Consider the following 18,024-nt stretch of genomic DNA (forward strand, 5'->3'; position numbering starts at 1 on the left):
TTTGAGGAACCAAGTTCCTTACCCTGTTTGTATGTAAAAATGTAAAATTTTCCTCATTTTTGCACCAAGTTTTGCCTATAACTCGGTCGGTATCCAACGGATCGCCAATCTTTAACCTGTGGTCGATAGATGGCAACAATGGCTACATTTTCTTCTTGGTCGGCCTTGCCCTCAGATGTCTGTGCCAGAAGTTATTCGAGGAACCAAGTTCCTTACCCTGTTTGAGAAAATGTAAAATTTTCCTCATTTTTGAGCAATTTAGCAAACTTTATAAATGTGGTATATTTTAATGGGAATTTGTTGCAATGAGTTTCTTTTCACTCAAATAATGCTTTAAATTAAAAAAAGTGTAAAAAATGAGAAAAAAAATTTCAAAAAATTTTCAACTCGAAAATTTCATAAGGAGTACCCCTTGCCATTTTTTTGAGAAATTTTGCAAAAAAATTTAAATTGATTTATTTTAATGCCAATTGGTTGCAATGAGTTTCTTTTCACTCAAATAATGCTTTAAATTAAAAAAAGTGTAAAAAATGAGAAAAAAAATTTCAAAAAATTTTCAACTCGAAAATTTCGTAAGGGGTACCCCTTACGTTTTTTTTGGGAAATTTTGCAAAAAAAATGAAATTGATTTATTTTAATGAAAATTGGTTGCAATGTGTTTCTTTTCATTCAAGTAATGCTTTAAATAGAAAAAAGAGTGAAAAATAATAATAAATTCAAAAAATTCAAAAAAAATAAAATTTACTAAAGCTCATTTTTGCACCAAGTTTTGTCTATAACTCGATCGGTATTCAACGGATCGCCAATCTTTAACCTGTGGTCGATAGATGGCACCAATGGCTACATTTTCTTCTTGGACGGCCATGCTCTCAGATGTCTGTGCCAGAAGTTATTTGAGGAACCAAGTTCCTTACCCTGTTTGAGAAAATGTAAAATTTTCCTCATTTTTGCACCAAGTTTTGCCTATAACTCGGTCGGTATCCAACGGATCGCCAATCTTTAACCTGTGGTCGATAGATGGCACCAATGGCTACATTTTCTTCTTGGACGGCCATGCTCTCAGATGTCTGTGCCAGAAGTTATTCGAGAAACCAAGTTCCATACCCTGTTTGAGAAAATGTAAAATTTTCCTCATTTTTCACCAATGTAGCAAAATTTATAAATGTGATATATTTTAATGGGAATTTGTTGCAATGAGTTTCTTTTCACTCAAATAATGCTTTAAATTAAAAAAAAGTGTAAAAAATGAGAAAAAAAATTTCAAAAAATTTTCAACTCGAAAATTTCATAAGGGGTACCCCTTGCCATTTTTTTGAGAAATTTTGCAAAAAAATTTAAATTGATTTATTTTAATGCCAATTGGTTGCAATGAGTTTCTTTTCACTCAAATAATGCTTAAAATATAAAAAAGTGTAAAAAATCAGAAAAAATTGAGAAAAATATAAAAATTTGAAAATTTCATAAGACTCATTTTTGCACCAAATTTTGCCTATAACTCGGTCGGTATCCAACGGATCGCCAATCTTTAACCTGTGGTCGATAGATGGCACCAATGGCTACATTTTCTTCTTGGACGGCCTTGCCCTCAGATGTCTGTGCCAGAAGTTATTTGAGGAACCAAGTTCCTTACCCTGTTTGAGAAAATGTAAAATTTTCCTCATTTTTGCAACAAATTTTGCCTATAACTCGGTCGGTATCCAACAGATCGCCAATCTTTAACCTGTGGTCGATAGATGGCAACAATGGCTACATTTTCTTCTTGGACGGCCTTGCCCTCAGATGTCTGTGCCAGAAGTTATTCGAGGAACCAAGTTCCTTACCCTGTTTGAGAAAATGTAAAATTTTCCTCATTTTTGCAACAAATTTTGCCTATAACTCGGTCGGTATCCAACAGATCGCCAATCTTTAACCTGTGGTCGATAGATGGCACCAATGGCTAAATTTTCTTCTTGGACGGCCTTGCCCTCAGATGTCTGTGCCAGAAGTTATTTGGGGAACCAAGTTCCTTACCCTGTTTGAGAAAATGTAAAATTTTCCTCATTTTTGCACCAAGTTTTGCCTATAACTCGGTCGGTATCCAACGGATCGCCAATCTTTAACCTGTGGTCGATAGATGGCAACAATGGCTACATTTTCTTCTTGGTCGGCCTTGCCCTCAGATGTCTGTGCCAGAAGTTATTCGAGGAACCAAGTTCCTTACTCTGTTTGAGAAAATGTAAAATTTTCCTCATTTTTGAGCAATTTAGCAAACTTTATAAATGTGGTATATTTTAATGGGAATTTGTTGCAATGAGTTTCTTTTCACTCAAATAATGCTTTAAATTAAAAAAAGTGTAAAAAATGAGAAAAAAAATTTCAAAAAATTTTCAACTCGAAAATTTCATAAGGGGTACCCCTTGCCATTTTTTTGAGAAATTTTGCAAAAAAATTTAAATTGATTTATTTTAATGCCAATTGGTTGCAATGAGTTTCTTTTCACTCAAATAATGCTTTAAATTTAAAAAAGTGTAAAAAATGAGAAAAAAAATTTCAAAAAATTTTCAACTCGAAAATTTCATAAGGGGTACCCCTTGCCATTTTTTTGAGAAACTTTGCAAAAAAATTTAAATTGATTTATTTTAATGCCAATTGGTTGCAATGACTTTCTTTTCACTCAAATAATGCTTAAAATATAAAAAAGTGTAAAAAATCAGAAAAAATTGAAAAAAATATAAAAATTTGAAAATTTCATAAGACTCATTTTTGCACCAAATTTTGCCTATAACTCGGTCGGTATCCAACGGATCGCCAATCTTTAACCTGTGGTCGATAGATGGCACCAATGGCTACATTTTCTTCTTGGACGGCCTTGCCCTCAGATGTCTGTGCCAGAAGTTATTTGAGGAACCAAGTTCCTTACCCTGTTTGAGAAAATGTAAAATTTTCCTCATTTTTGCACCAAGTTTTGCCTACAACTCGGTCGGTATCCAACGGATCGCCAATCTTTAACCTGTGGTCGATAGATGGCAACAATGGCTACATTTTCTTCTTGGACGGCCTTGCCCTCAGATGTCTGTGCCAGAAGTTATTCGAGGAACCAAGTTCCTTACCCTGTTTGAGAAAATGTAAAATTTTCCTCATTTTTGCACCAAATTTTGCCTATAACTCGGTCGGTATCCAACAGATCGCCAATCTTTAACTTGTGGTCGATAGATGGCAACAATGGCTACATTTTCTTCTTGGACGGCCTTGCCCTCAGATGTCTGTGCCAGAAGTTATTCGAGGAACCAAGTTCCTTACCCTGTTTGAGAAAATGTAAAATTTTCCTCATTTTTGCACCAAGTTTTGCCTATAACTCGGTCGGTATCCAACGGATCGCCAATCTTTAACCTGTGGTCGATAGATGGCAACAATGGCTACATTTTCTTCTTGGACGGCCTTGCCCTCAGATGTCTGTGCCAGAAGTTATTTGAGGAACCAAGTTCCTTACCCTGTTTGATAAAATGTAAAATTTTCCTCATTTTTGCACCAAGTTTTGCCTATAACTCGGTCGGTATCCAACGGATCGCCAATCTTTAACCTGTGGTCGATAGATGGCCACAATGGCTACATTTTCTTCTTGGACGGCCTTGCCCTCAGATGTCTGTGCCAGAAGTTATTTGAGGAACCAAGTTCCTTACCCTGTTTGAGAAAATGTAAAATTTTCCTCATTTTTGCACCAAGTTTTGCCTATAACTCGGTCGGTATCCAACGGATCGCCAATCTTTAACCTGTGGTCGATAGATGGCACCAATGGCTACATTTTCTTCTTGGACGGCCATGCTCTCAGATGTCTGTGCCAGAAGTTATTCGAGAAACCAAGTTCCATACCCTGTTTGAGAAAATGTAAAATTTTCCTCATTTTTCACCAATGTAGCAAAATTTATAAATGTGATATATTTTAATGGGAATTTGTTGCAATGAGTTTCTTTTCACTCAAATAATGCTTTAAATAAAAAAAAGTGTAAAAAATGAGAAAAAAAATTTCAAAAAATTTTCAATTCGAAAATTTCATAAGGGGTACCCCTTGCCATTTTTTTGAGAAATTTTGCAAAAAAAATTAAATTGATTTATTTTAATGCCAATTGGTTGCAATAAGTTTCTTTTCACTCAAATAATGCTTTAAATTTAAAAAAGTGTAAAAAATGAGAAAAAAAATTTCAAAAAATTTTCAACTCGAAAATTTCATAAGGGGTACCCCTTGCCATTTTTTTGAGAAATTTTGCAAAAAAATTTAAATTGATTTATTTTAATGCCAATTGGTTGCAATGACTTTCTTTTCACTCAAATAATGCTTAAAATATGAAAAAGGGTAAAAAATCAGAAAAAATTGAAAAAAATATAAAAATTTGAAAATTTCATAAGACTCATTTTTGCACCAAATTTTGCCTATAACTCGGTCGGTATCCAACGGATCGCCAATCTTTAACCTGTGGTCGATAGATGGCACCAATGGCTACATTTTCTTCTTGGACGGCCTTGCCCTCAGATGTCTGTGCCAGAAGTTATTTGAGGAACCAAGTTCCTTACCCTGTTTGAGAAAATGTAAAATTTTCCTCATTTTTGCACCAAATTTTGCCTATAACTCGGTCGGTATCCAACGGATCGCCAATCTTTAACCTGTGGTCGATAGATGGCAACAATGGCTACATTTTCTTCTTGGACGGCCTTGCCCTCAGATGTCTGTGCCAGAAGTCATTCGAGGAACCAAGTTCCTTACCCTGTTTGAGAAAATGTAAAATTTTCCTCATTTTTGCACCAAATTTTGCCTATAACTCGGTCGGTATCCAACAGATCGCCAATCTTTAACCTGTGGTCGATAGATGGCAACAATGGCTACATTTTCTTCTTGGACGGCCTTGCCCTCAGATGTCTGTGCCAGAAGTTATTCCAGGAACCAAGTTCCTTACCCTGTTTGAGAAAATGTAAAATTTTCCTCATTTTTGCACCAAATTTTGCCTATAACTCGGTCGGTATCCAACAGATCGCCAATCTTTAACCTGTGGTCGATAGATGGCAACAATGGCTACATTTTCTTCTTGGACGGCCTTGCCCTCAGATGTCTGTGCCAGAAGTTATTCGAGGAACCAAGTTCCTTACCCTGTTTGAGAAAATGTAAAATTTTCCTCATTTTTGCACCAAGTTTTGCCTATAACTCGGTTGGTATCCAACGGATCGCCAATCTTTAACCTGTGGTCGATAGATGGCAACAATGGCTACATTTTCTTCTTGGACGGCCTTGCCCTCAGATGTCTGTGCCAGAAGTTATTCGAGGAACCAAGTTCCTTACCCTGTTTGATAAAATGTAAAATTTTCCTCATTTTTGCACCAAGTTTTGCCTATAACTCGGTCGGTATCCAACGGATCGCCAATCTTTAACCTGTGGTCGATAGATGGCACCAATGGCTACATTTTCTTCTTGGACGGCCTTGCCCTCAGATGTCTGTGCCAGAAGTTATTTGAGGAACCAAGTTCCTTACCCTGTTTGAGAAAATGTAAAATTTTCCTCATTTTTGCACCAAGTTTTGCCTATAACTCGGTCGGTATCCAACGGATCGCCAATCTTTAACCTGTGGTCGATAGATGGCACCAATGGCTACATTTTCTTCTTGGACGGCCATGCTCTCAGATGTCTGTGCCAGAAGTTATTCGAGAAACCAAGTTCCATACCCTGTTTGAGAAAATGTAAAACTTTCCTCATTTTTCACCAATGTAGCAAAATTTATAAATGTGATATATTTTAATGGGAATTTGTTGCAATGAGTTTCTTTTCACTCAAATAATGCTTTAAATAAAGAAAAGTGTAAAAAATGAGAAAAAAAATTTCAAAAAATTTTCAATTCGAAAATTTCATAAGGGGTACCCCTTGCCATTTTTTTGAGAAATTTTGCAAAAAAAATTAAATTGATTTATTTTAATGCCAATTGGTTGCAATAAGTTTCTTTTCACTCAAGTAATGCTTTAAATTAAAAAAAGTGTAAAAAATGAGAAAAAAAATTTCAAAAAATTTTCAACTCGAAAATTTCATAAGGGGTACCCCTTGCCATTTTTTTGAGAAATTTTGCAAAAAAAATTAAATTGATTTATTTTAATGCCAATTGGTTGCAATGACTTTCTTTTCACTCAAATAATGCTTAAAATATAAAAAAGAGTAAAAAATCAGAAAAAATTGAAAAAAATATAAAATTTGAAAATTTCATAAGACTCATTTTTGCACCAAATTTTGCCTATAACTCGGTCGGTATCCAACAGATCGCCAATCTTTAACCTGTGGTCGATAGATGGCAACAATGGCTACATTTTCTTCTTGGACGGCCTTGCCCTCAGATGTCTGTGCCAGAAGTTATTTGAGGAACCAAGTTCCTTACCCTGTTTGAGAAAATGTAAAATTTTCCTCATTTTTGCACCAAATTTTGCCTATAACTCGGTCGGTATCCAACGGATCGCCAATCTTTAACCTGTGGTCGATAGATGGCAACAATGGCTACATTTTCTTCTTGGACGGCCTTGCCCTCAGATGTCTGTGCCAGAAGTTATTTGAGGAACCAAGTTCCTTACCCTGTTTGAGAAAATGTAAAATTTTCCTCATTTTTGCACCAAGTTTTGCCTACAACTCGGTCGGTATCCAACGGATCGAAAATCTTTAACCTGTGGTCGATAGATGGCACCAATGGCTACATTTTCTTCTTGGACGGCCATGCTCTCAGATGTCTGTGCCAGAAGTTATTCGAGAAACCAAGTTCCATACTCTGAGAAAATGTAAAATTTTCCTCATTTTTCACCAATGTAGCAAAATTTATAAATGTGATATATTTTAATGGAAATTTGTTGCAATGAGTTTCTTTTCACTCAAATAATGCTTTAAATTAAAAAAAGTGTAAAAAATGAGAAAAAAAATTTCAAAAAATTTTCAACTCGAAAATTTCATAAGGGGTACCCCTTGCCATTTTTTTGAGAAATTTTGCAAAAAAATTTAAATTGATTTATTTTAATGCCAATTGGTTGCAATGACTTTCTTTTCACTCAAATAATGCTTAAAATATGAAAAAGAGTAAAAAATCAGAAAAAATTGAAAAAAATATAAAAATTTGAAAATTTCATAAGACTCATTTTTGCACCAAATTTTGCCTATAACTCGGTCGGTATCCAACGGATCACCAATCTTTAACCTGTGGTCGATAGATGGCACCAATGGCTACATTTTCTTCTTGGGCGGCCTTGCCCTCAGATGTCTGTGCCAGAAGTTATTTGAGGAACCAAGTTCCTTACCCTGTTTGAGAAAATGTAAAATTTTCGGCTAAAGTCTGAAACACGACCCCCCCCACTCACGGGCACTCATTTGAGTGACTTTTTTTCGTGCAGGGTGGTTCGAAATCGGTTGCGTGTTTTTTAATTATGTTTCGAGACACAGACACCTGAGGGCATGGCCGTCGAAGAAGAAAATGTAGCAATTGGTGCCATCTATCGACCACAGGTCAAAGATTGGCGATCCGTTGGAGCTTTCGCGAATAGCTCCGGCCACAGACATGGTAGCGATTAGTGGTGCATGGACGAAATGTAGCCACAAGTGCCATCTAGCCATGGCCAGAAGAAAGTTTGGCAATATCTTGGATACCGGCGGAGCTATGGGGCAAAGTTGGGCCAAAAATGAGGAAAATTTTACGGTTTCACAAACAGCGTATGGAACTTGGTTCCTCGATGAAAAAATCACTTTTCACTATGCGAAAACCTCCTTACAATTTAATAGTAATTGTAAAAAAAATCAAATTCTGGCCACATTGCATAGTCTCCGAACCACCCTGTACGAAAAATTGACACGCAGATGAGTGACCGTGAGTGGGGGGGGTCGTGTTTCAGACTTTAGCCAAATTTTCCTCATTTTTGCACCAAATTTTGCCTATAACTCGGTCGGTATCCAACAGATCGCCAATCTTTAACCTGTGGTCGATAGATGGCACCAATGGCTACACTTCCCTCTTGGACGGCCAGGCTCTCAGATGTCTGTGCCAGAAGTTATTCGAGGAACCAAGTTCCTTACCCTGTTTGAGAAAATGTAAAATTTTCCTCATTTTTGCATTAAGTTTTGCCTATAACTCGGTCGGTATCCAACGGATCGCCAATCTTTAACCTGTGGTCGATAGATGGCAACAATGGCTACATTTTTTTCGGAAGGCCTTGCCCTCAGATGTCTGTGCCAGAAGTTATTCGCGGAACCAAGTTCCTTATCCTGTTTGAGAAAACGTAAAATTTTCTTCATTTTTGAGCAATTTAGCAAAATTGAAAAATGTGATATATTTTAATGCGAATTTTGTTGCAATAAGTTTCTTTTCACTAAAATAGTACTTTAAATTTAAAAAACAATAAAAAATCAGAAAAAAAAATTCAAAAAATTTTCAACTCGAAAATTTCATAAGGGGTACCCCTTGCCATTTTTTTTGAGAAATTTTGCAAAAAAATTTAAATTGATTTATTTTAATGCCAATTGGTTGCAATGACTTTCTTTTCACTCAAATAATGCTTAAAATATAAAAAAGAGTAAAAAATCAGAAAAAATTGAAAAAAATATAAAAATTTGAAAATTTCATAAGACTCATTTTTGCACCAAATTTTTGCTATAACTCGGTCGGTATCCAACGGATCGCCAATCTTTAACCTGTGGTCGATAGATGGCCACAATGGCTACATTTTCTTCTTGGACGGCCTTGCCCTCAGATGTCTGTGCCAGAAGTTATTTGAGGAACCAAGTTCCTTACCCTGTTTGAGAAAATGTAAAATTTTCCTCATTTTTGCACCAAGTTTTGCCTATAACTCGGTCGGTATCCAACGGATCGCCAATCTTTAACCTGTGGTCGATAGATGGCACCAATGGCTACATTTTCTTCTTGGACGGCCATGCTCTCAGATGTCTGTGCCAGAAGTTATTCGAGAAACCAAGTTCCATACCCTGTTTGAGAAAATGTAAAATTTTCCTCATTTTTCACCAATGTAGCAAAATTTATAAATGTGATATATTTTAATGGGAATTTGTTGCAATGAGTTTCTTTTCACTCAAATAATGCTTTAAATTAAAAAAAGTGTAAAAAATGAGAAAAAAAATTTCAAAAAATTTTCAACTCGAAAATTTCATAAGGGGTACCCCTTGCCTTTTTTTTGAGAAATTTTGCAAAAAAATTTAAATTGATTTATTTTAATGCCAATTGGTTGCAATGACTTTCTTTTCACTCAAATAATGCTTAAAATATAAAAAAGAGTAAAAAATCAGAAAAAATTGAAAAAAATATAAAATTTGAAAATTTCATAAGACTCATTTTTGCACCAAATTTTGCCTATAACTCGGTCGGTATCCAACGGATCGCCAATCTTTAACCTGTGGTCGATAGATGGCAACAATGGCTACATTTTCTTCTTGGACGGCCTTGCCCTCAGATGTCTGTGCCAGAAGTTATTTGAGGAACCAAGTTCCTTACCCTGTTTGAGAAAATGTAAAATTTTCCTCATTTTTGCACCAAATTTTGCCTATAACTCGGTCGGTATCCAACAGATCGCCAATCTTTAACCTGTGGTCGATAGATGGCAACAATGGCTACATTTTCTTCTTGGACGGCCTTGCCCTCAGATGTCTGTGCCAGAAGTTATTTGAGGAACCAAGTTCCTTACCCTGTTTGAGAAAATGTAAAATTTTCCTCATTTTTGCACCAAGTTTTGCCTATAACTCGGTCGGTATCCAACAGATCGCCAATCTTTTACCTGTGGTCGATAGATGGCAACAATGGCTACATTTTTTTCTTGGAAGGCCTTGCCCTCAGATGTCTGTGCCAGAAGTTATTCGCGGAACCAAGTTCCTTATCCTGTTTGAGAAAACGTAAAATTTTCTTCATTTTTGAGCAATTTAGCAAAATTGAAAAATGTGGTATATTTTAATGCGAATTTTGTTGCAATAAGTTTCTTTTCACTAAAATAGTACTTTAAATTTAAAAAACAATAAAAAATCAGAAAAAAAATTTTAAAAAATTTTCAACTCGAAAATTTCATAAGGGGTACCCCTTGCCATTTTTTTTGAGAAATTTTGCAAAAAAATTTAAATTGATTTATTTTAATGCCAATTGGTTGCAATGACTTTCTTTTCACTCAAATAATGCTTAAAATATAAAAAAGAGTAAAAAATCAGAAAAAATTGAAAAAAATATAAAAATTTGAAAATTTCATAAGACTCATTTTTGCACCAAATTTTGGCTATAACTCGGTCGGTATCCAACGGATCGCCAATCTTTAACCTGTGGTCGATAGATGGCCACAATGGCTACATTTTCTTCTTGGACGGCCTTGCCCTCAGATGTCTGTGCCAGAAGTTATTTGAGGAACCAAGTTCCTTACCCTGTTTGAGAAAATGTAAAATTTTCCTCATTTTTGCACCAAGTTTTGCCTATAACTCGGTCGGTATCCAATGGATCGCCAATCTTTAACCTGTGGTCGATAGATGGCACCAATGGCTACATTTTCTTCTTGGACGGCCATGCTCTCAGATGTCTGTGCCAGAAGTTATTCGAGAAACCAAATTCCATACCCTGTTTGAGAAAATGTAAAATTTTCCTCATTTTTCACCAATGTAGCAAAATTTATAAATGTGATATATTTTAATGGGAATTTGTTGCAATGAGTTTCTTTTCACTCAAATAATGCTTTAAATTAAAAAAAGTGTAAAAAATGAGAAAAAAAATTTCTAAAAATTTTCAACTCGATAATTTCATAAGGGGTACCCCTTGCCATTTTTTTGAGAAATTTTGCAAAAAAATTTAAATTGATTTATTTTAATGCCAATTGGTTGCAATGAATTTCTTTTCACTCAAATAATGCTTTAAATTTAAAAAAGTGTAAAAAATGAGAAAAAAAATTTCAAAAAATTTTCAACTCGAAAATTTCATAAGGGGTACCCCTTGCCATTTTTTTGAGAAATTTTGCAAAAAAATTTAAATTGATTTATTTTAATGCCAATTGGTTGCAATGACTTTCTTTTCACTCAAATAATGCTTAAAATATAAAAAAGTGTAAAAAATCAGAAAAAATTGAAAAAAATATAAAAATTTGAAAATTTCATAAGACTCATTTTTGCACCAAATTTTGCCTATAACTCGGTCGGTATCCAACGGATCGCCAATCTTTAACCTGTGGTCGATAGATGGCACCAATGGCTACATTTTCTTCTTGGACGGCCTTGCCCTCAGATGTCTGTGCCAGAAGTTATTTGAGGAACCAAGTTCCTTACCCTGTTTGAGAAAATGTAAAATTTTCCTCATTTTTGCACCAAATTTTGCCTATAACTCGGTCGGTATCCAACAGATCGCCAATCTTTAACCTGTGGTCGATAGATGGCAACAATGGCTACATTTTCTTCTTGGACGGCCTTGCCCTCAGATGTCTGTGACAGAAGTCATTCGAGGAACCAAGTTCCTTACCCTGTTTGAGAAAATGTAAAATTTTCCTCATTTTTGCACCAAGTTTTGCCTATAACTCGGTCGGTATCCAACGGATCGCCAATCTTTTACCTGTGGTCGATAGATGGCAACAATGGCTACAATTTCTTCTTGGACGGCCTTGCCCTCAGATGTCTGTGCCAGAAGTTATTCGAGGAACCAAGTTCCTTACCCTGTTTGAGAAAATGTAAAATTTTCCTCATTTTTGCACCAAATTTTGCCTATAACTCGGTCGGTATCCAACAGATCGCCAATCTTTAACCTGTGGTCGATAGATGGCAACAATGGCTACATTTTCTTCTTGGACGGCCTTGCCCTCAGATGTCTGTGCCAGAAGTTATTCGAGGAACCAAGTTCCTTACCCTGTTTGAGAAAATGTAAAATTTTCCTCATTTTTGCACCAAGTTTTGCCTATAACTCGGTCGGTATCCAACGGATCGCCAATCTTTAACCTGTGGTCGATAGATGGCCACAATGGCTACATTTTCTTCTTGGACGGCCTTGCCCTCAGATGTCTGTGCCAGAAGTTATTTGAGGAACCAAGTTCCTTACCCTGTTTGAGAAAATGTAAAATTTTCCTCATTTTTGCACCAAGTTTTGCCTATAACTCGGTCGGTATCCAACGGATCGCCAATCTTTAACCTGTGGTCGATAGATGGCACCAATGGCTACATTTTCTTCTTGGACGGCCATGCTCTCAGATGTCTGTGCCAGAAGTTATTCGAGAAACCAAGTTCCATACCCTGTTTGAGAAAATGTAAAATTTTCCTCATTTTTCACCAATGTAGCAAAATTTATAAATGTGATATATTTTAATGGGAATTTGTTGCAATGAGTTTCTTTTCACTCAAATAATGCTTTAAATAAAAAAAAGTGTAAAAAATGAGAAAAAAAATTTCAAAAAATTTTCAATTCGAAAATTTCATAAGGGGTACCCCTTGCCATTTTTTTGAGAAATTTTGCAAAAAAATTTAAATTGATTTATTTTAATGCCAATTGGTTGCAATGACTTTCTTTTCACTCAAATAATGCTTAAAATATAAAAAAGAGTAAAAAATCAGAAAAAATTGAAAAAAATATAAAATTTGAAAATTTCATAAGACTCATTTTTGCACCAAATTTTGCCTATAACTCGGTCGGTATCCAACGGATCGCCAATCTTTAACCTGTGGTCGATAGATGGCAACAATGGCTACATTTTCTTCTTGGACGGCCTTGCCCTCAGATGTCTGTGCCAGAAGTTATTTGAGGAACCAAGTTCCTTACCCTGTTTGAGAAAATGTAAAATTTTCCTCATTTTTGCACCAAATTTTGCCTATAACTCGGTCGGTATCCAACGGATCGCCAATCTTTAACCTGTGGTCGATAGATGGCAACAATGGCTACATTTTCTTCTTGGACGGCCTTGCCCTCAGATGTCTGTGCCAGAAGTTATTTGAGGAACCAAGTTCCTTACCCTGTTTGAGAAAATGTAAAATTTTCCTCATTTTTGCACCAAATTTTGCCTATAACTCGGTCGGTATCCAACAGATCGCCAATCTTTTACCTGTGGTCGATAGATGGCAACAATGGCTACATTTTTTTCTTGGAAGGCCTTGCCCTCAGATCTCTGTGCCAGAAGTTATTCGCGGAACCAAGTTCCTTATCCTGTTTGAGAAAACGTAAAATTTTCTTCATTTTTGAGCAATTTAGCAAAATTGAAAAATGTGGTATATTTTAATGCGAATTTTGTTGCAATAAGTTTCTTTTCACTAAAATAGTACTTTAAATTTAAAAAACAATAAAAAATCAGAAAAAAAATTTTAAAAAATTTTAAAAAATTTTCAACTCGAAAATTTCATAAGGGGTACCCCTTGCCATTTTTTTTGAGAAATTTTGCAAAAAAATTTAAATTGATTTATTTTAATGCCAATTGGTTGCAATGACTTTCTTTTTACTCAAATAATGCTTAAAATATAAAAAAGAGTAAAAAATCAGAAAAAATTGAAAAAAATATAAAAATTTGAAAATTTCATAAGACTCATTTTTGCACCAAATTTTGGCTATAACTCGGTCGGTATCCAACGGATCGCCATTCTTTAACCTGTGGTCGATAGATGGCCACAATGGCTACATTTTCTTCTTGGACGGCCTTGCCCTCAGATGTCTGTGCCAGAAGTTATTTGAGGAACCAAGTTCCTTACCCTGTTTGAGAAAATGTAAAATTTTCCTCATTTTTGCACCAAGTTTTGCCTATAACTCGGTCGGTATCCAACGGATCGCCAATCTTTAACCTGTGGTCGATAGATGGCACCAATGGCTACATTTTCTTCTTGGACGGCCATGCTCTCAGATGTCTGTGCCAGAAGTTATTCGAGAAACCAAATTCCATACCCTGTTTGAGAAAATGTAAAATTTTCCTCATTTTTCACCAATGTAGCAAAATTTATAAATGTGATATATTTTAATGGGAATTTGTTGCAATGAGTTTCTTTTCACTCAAATAATGCTTTAAATTAAAAAAAGTGTAAAAAATGAGAAAAAAAATTTCAAAAAATTTTCAACTCGAAAATTTCATAAGGGGTACCCCTTGCCATTTTTTTGAGAAATTTTGCAAAAAAAATTTAAATTGATTTATTTTAATGCCAATTGGTTGCAATGACTTTCTTTTCACTCAAATAATGCTTAAAATATAAAAAAGAATAAAAAATCAGAAAAAAATTGAAAAAAATATAAAAATTTGAAAATTTCATAAGACTCATTTTTGCACCAAATTTTGCCTATAACTCGGTCGGTATCCAACGGATCGCCAATCTTTAACCTGTGGTCGATAGATGGCCACAATGGCTACATTTTCTTCTTGGACGGCCTTGCCCTCAGATGTCTGTGCCAGAAGTTATTTGAGGAACCAAGTTCCTTACCCTGTTTGAGAAAATGTAAAATTTTCCTCATTTTTGCACCAAGTTTTGCCTATAACTCGGTCGGTATCCAACAGATCGCCAATCTTTAACCTGTGGTCGATAGATGGCACCAATGGCTACATTTTCTTCTTGGACGGCCTTGCCCTCAGATGTCTGTGCCAGAAGTTATTTGAGGAACCAAGTTCCTTACCCTGTTTGAGAAAATGTAAAATTTTCCTCATTTTTGCACCAAGTTTTGCCTATAACTCGGTCGGTATCCAACGGATCGCCAATCTTTAACCTGTGGTCGATAGATGGCACCAATGGCTACATTTTCTTCTTGGACGGCCATGCTCTCAGATGTCTGTGCCAGAAGTTATTCGAGAATCCATGTTTCATACCCTGTTTGAGAAAATGTAAAATTTTCCTCATTTTTCAATAATGTAGCAAAATTTATAAATGTGATATATTTTAATGGGAATTTGTTGCAATGAGTTTCTTTTCACTCAAATAATGCTTTAAATTAAAAAAAGTGTAAAAAATGAGAAAAAAAATTTCAAAAAATAAGGGGTACCCCTTGCCATTTTTTTGAGAAATTTTGCAAAAAAATTTAAATTGATTTATTTTAATGCCAATTGGTTGCAATGAGTTTCTTTTCACTCAAATAATGCTTTAAATTAAAAAAAGTGTAAAAAATGAGAAAAAAAATTTTAAAAAATTTTCAACTCGAAAATTTCATAAGGGGTACCCCTTGCCATTTTTTTGAGAAATTTTGCAAAAAAATTTAAATTGATTTATTTTAATGCCAATTGGTTGCAATGACTTTCTTTTCACTCAAATAATGCTTAAAATATAAAAAAGAGTAAAAAATCAGAAAAAATTGAAAAAAATATAAAAATTTGAAAATTTCATAAGACTCATTTTTGCACCAAATTTTGCCTATAACTCGGTCGGTATCCAACGGATCGCCAATCTTTAACCTGTGGTCGATAGATGGCCACAATGGCTACATTTTCTTCTTGGACGGCCTTGCCCTCAGATGTCTGTGCCAGAAGTTATTTGAGGAACCAAGTTCCTTACCCTGTTTGAGAAAATGTAAAATTTTCCTCATTTTTGCACCAAGTTTTGCCTATAACTCGGTCGGTATCCAACGGATCGCCAATCTTTAACCTGTGGTCGATAGATGGCACCAATGGCTACATTTTCTTCTTGGACAGCCATGCTCTCAGATGTCTGTGCCAGAAGTTATTCAAGAAACCAAGTTCCATACCCTGTTTGAGAAAATGTAAAACTTTCCTCATTTTTCACCAATGTAGCAAAATTTATAAATGTGATATATTTTAATGGGAATTTGTTGCAATGAGTTTCTTTTCACTCAAATAATGCTTTAAATTAAAAAAAGTGTAAAAAATGAGAAAAAAAATTTCAAAAAATTTTCAACTCGAAAATTTCATAAGGGGTACCCCTTGCCATTTTTTTGAGAAATTTTGCAAAAAAAATTAAATTGATTTATTTTAATGCCAATTGGTTGCAATGAGTTTCTTTTCACTCAAATAACGCTTTAAGTAAAAAAAAGAATAAAAAATAATAAAAAAAATGCTATAAATTTGCCTATCTCCTAAGCAGAGGCGGATCTCGTTTCATGTATTTTCCGATCATACAACCGCCCTTTTCTCTTATACATGTTTGATAGTTAGGCAGAGCGAGAAGTATTTAATTTGGGTGATAATTTTCTACAAACAAGTTTAAGTTAAATTATTTTTTGAGATTGTTCAATTTTTGTACAGTGGTATGCAAAACTTCACCTTATCATGAAATCTTCATGTAAATCTGGTTCAAATTTATTGCCTGTTTTCTGTTTTGCCGTATTCGAAAATAAGAGAGCCGTGCGCTTGTCGCCCCCATATACATATACCCTGACGCCCTCTACCGGAATCAAGCGGTCCTAGTGCAGGGATGTCAAACTGCTTTGACAGAGATACTACCCGTTGTTCATGCGATACTCCATTCTAAAGATACAATACCGAAAAGCGAAGCAGACAAGGTACAGATAGTTCGATATGAACGAGCTCTGATTTGAATTTTTAAATTTTTCGCAACGTTTTGTGTAATCGTTCTTAAAGTAATCATGACTTTTCTTGGCCGCCTGAGTGCACCACCCCCTTAAGTTGATTTGTATGAACCGTAGAATGTGTAAACAGATTGATGAATTGCTTCTAATTAATCTGCTAAGTATCAATGTGAATCGAATGTCAAACGCAGCTTGATAAGAGAACAACGATTCTTTTCCATTATTGACACATAAACCATTATGTTTATATTCTATCAGCTTACACGCTATCAGATCGAAAAGGTCACATTGTGTGGGGAAGATTCTGAGTCTTTCATTAAACATTTTAGAGAGCATCTATTTTTAATGCCTGATTTGACTCTAACTAACCTTTACCGGATAAGATTACATTGCCTCGATAGTGAAGTTCTTCATATTGTATGAAATTCACAATATTGTCGAGATTTAAACGGAACGTGTCGTGCATTACCGGTTCAAACTTGTTGGTTGATCCTATAGAAATACTACTATAAATAAATTTAAGTAATCATATCCCTGATGTCAAGTGATAGTATGACAGTTCAAATAACACATGTTAATAGTAAACATCTTTCCGATAAAGACGTTTGTATTTACCCACAAACATTAAAGAGTTGTACATTTTTCTTCACTTCTATATGCTGGCATACTGCTTGCTGCTTCAATCGTCCAAAAGTGTCTCGAAAGAATTGAACTGAACTGAACTTTATGGTAAATATAGAAACATTTACAAAGAACGCTTACCGCGTTCGTATTGTATTGGCTGTCTACACGTTACTCGCACGTTCCTCGTATAGACACTCATCTGCTTCGACGCACTTTCAAGGGTGTAGCTTCTTGTATTGAATTATTCAAACAGTACCAACACTAACCAAGGGGATCGTACTCCTTAATTCGATATATGCAAATATATTCGCTATCTATTCCCACTCCATTTCAAATGATTTTTTTTTAAATCGGTTCATCGCAAATAGATGAGAGCTTCATCGATCGAAGCAAAAGGCCCACTAGTTAAGTCCTCATTAGAATTTGAAACCGATTGTGTTGTGTCAACTGGTCAAAATTTTCAAAAGGGCATTGATACACGTACACGGATCATCAGCGTTTTAGAGACATTGTTATCCGAGTGGTAGTATCGAAAAGTTGGTCACATATTTGAACCAGATATCAACAAAATATCCTACCTACAAAAGACACTAATGCTAAAAATGATCTTTCTCCGGCCATATACTGTTCTAAATGTCAAGAAATTACAGTAGTAACGCTAGTGCCACCCGAAGATTAAGCTTCGTAACTCTTGCCTAACTCTTGCTCCGACAGCCATTACAACAAAGTCCCCGTCAAAGTAGCAAAAGCCGCCACCATCTTCAATAATGCCGGCAATAAATACTTAACAGCACAGCTTTAAATTTCACCCGGCGTACACATTCACTCGTACATCGAGACGTGTGTGCGTCTGTGACAGTGTCCCTGCTGGGCAGATAAATCTTAGAGCCTCTATCTATCCTAAGTGAAAAGTACACCACCGGGAAAGAGTTGCTCCCGACCGATACAACAATGTCGGGAA

The 18,024-nt window shown here is 35.4% G+C and overlaps 1 long non-coding RNA gene across 1 annotated transcript in view; it reads right to left on the minus strand.

Annotated features, from left to right (window-relative positions):
• Nucleotides 1-2,636: 2,636 nt before the first annotated feature.
• Nucleotides 2,637-18,024, minus strand: part of LOC125768673 (uncharacterized) — a 336,169-nt gene continuing 320,781 nt past the window's right edge. Inside the window, exon 3 of the long non-coding RNA XR_007418943.1 lies at nt 2,637-2,989. This is a non-coding gene — a long non-coding RNA (uncharacterized LOC125768673). The remainder of the gene's footprint in view (nt 2,990-18,024) is intronic.

The sequence above is a fragment of the Anopheles funestus genome, chromosome 3RL (assembly GCF_943734845.2).
Source record: "Anopheles funestus chromosome 3RL, idAnoFuneDA-416_04, whole genome shotgun sequence".
Classification (NCBI taxonomy): Eukaryota; Metazoa; Arthropoda; class Insecta; order Diptera; family Culicidae; genus Anopheles; species Anopheles funestus.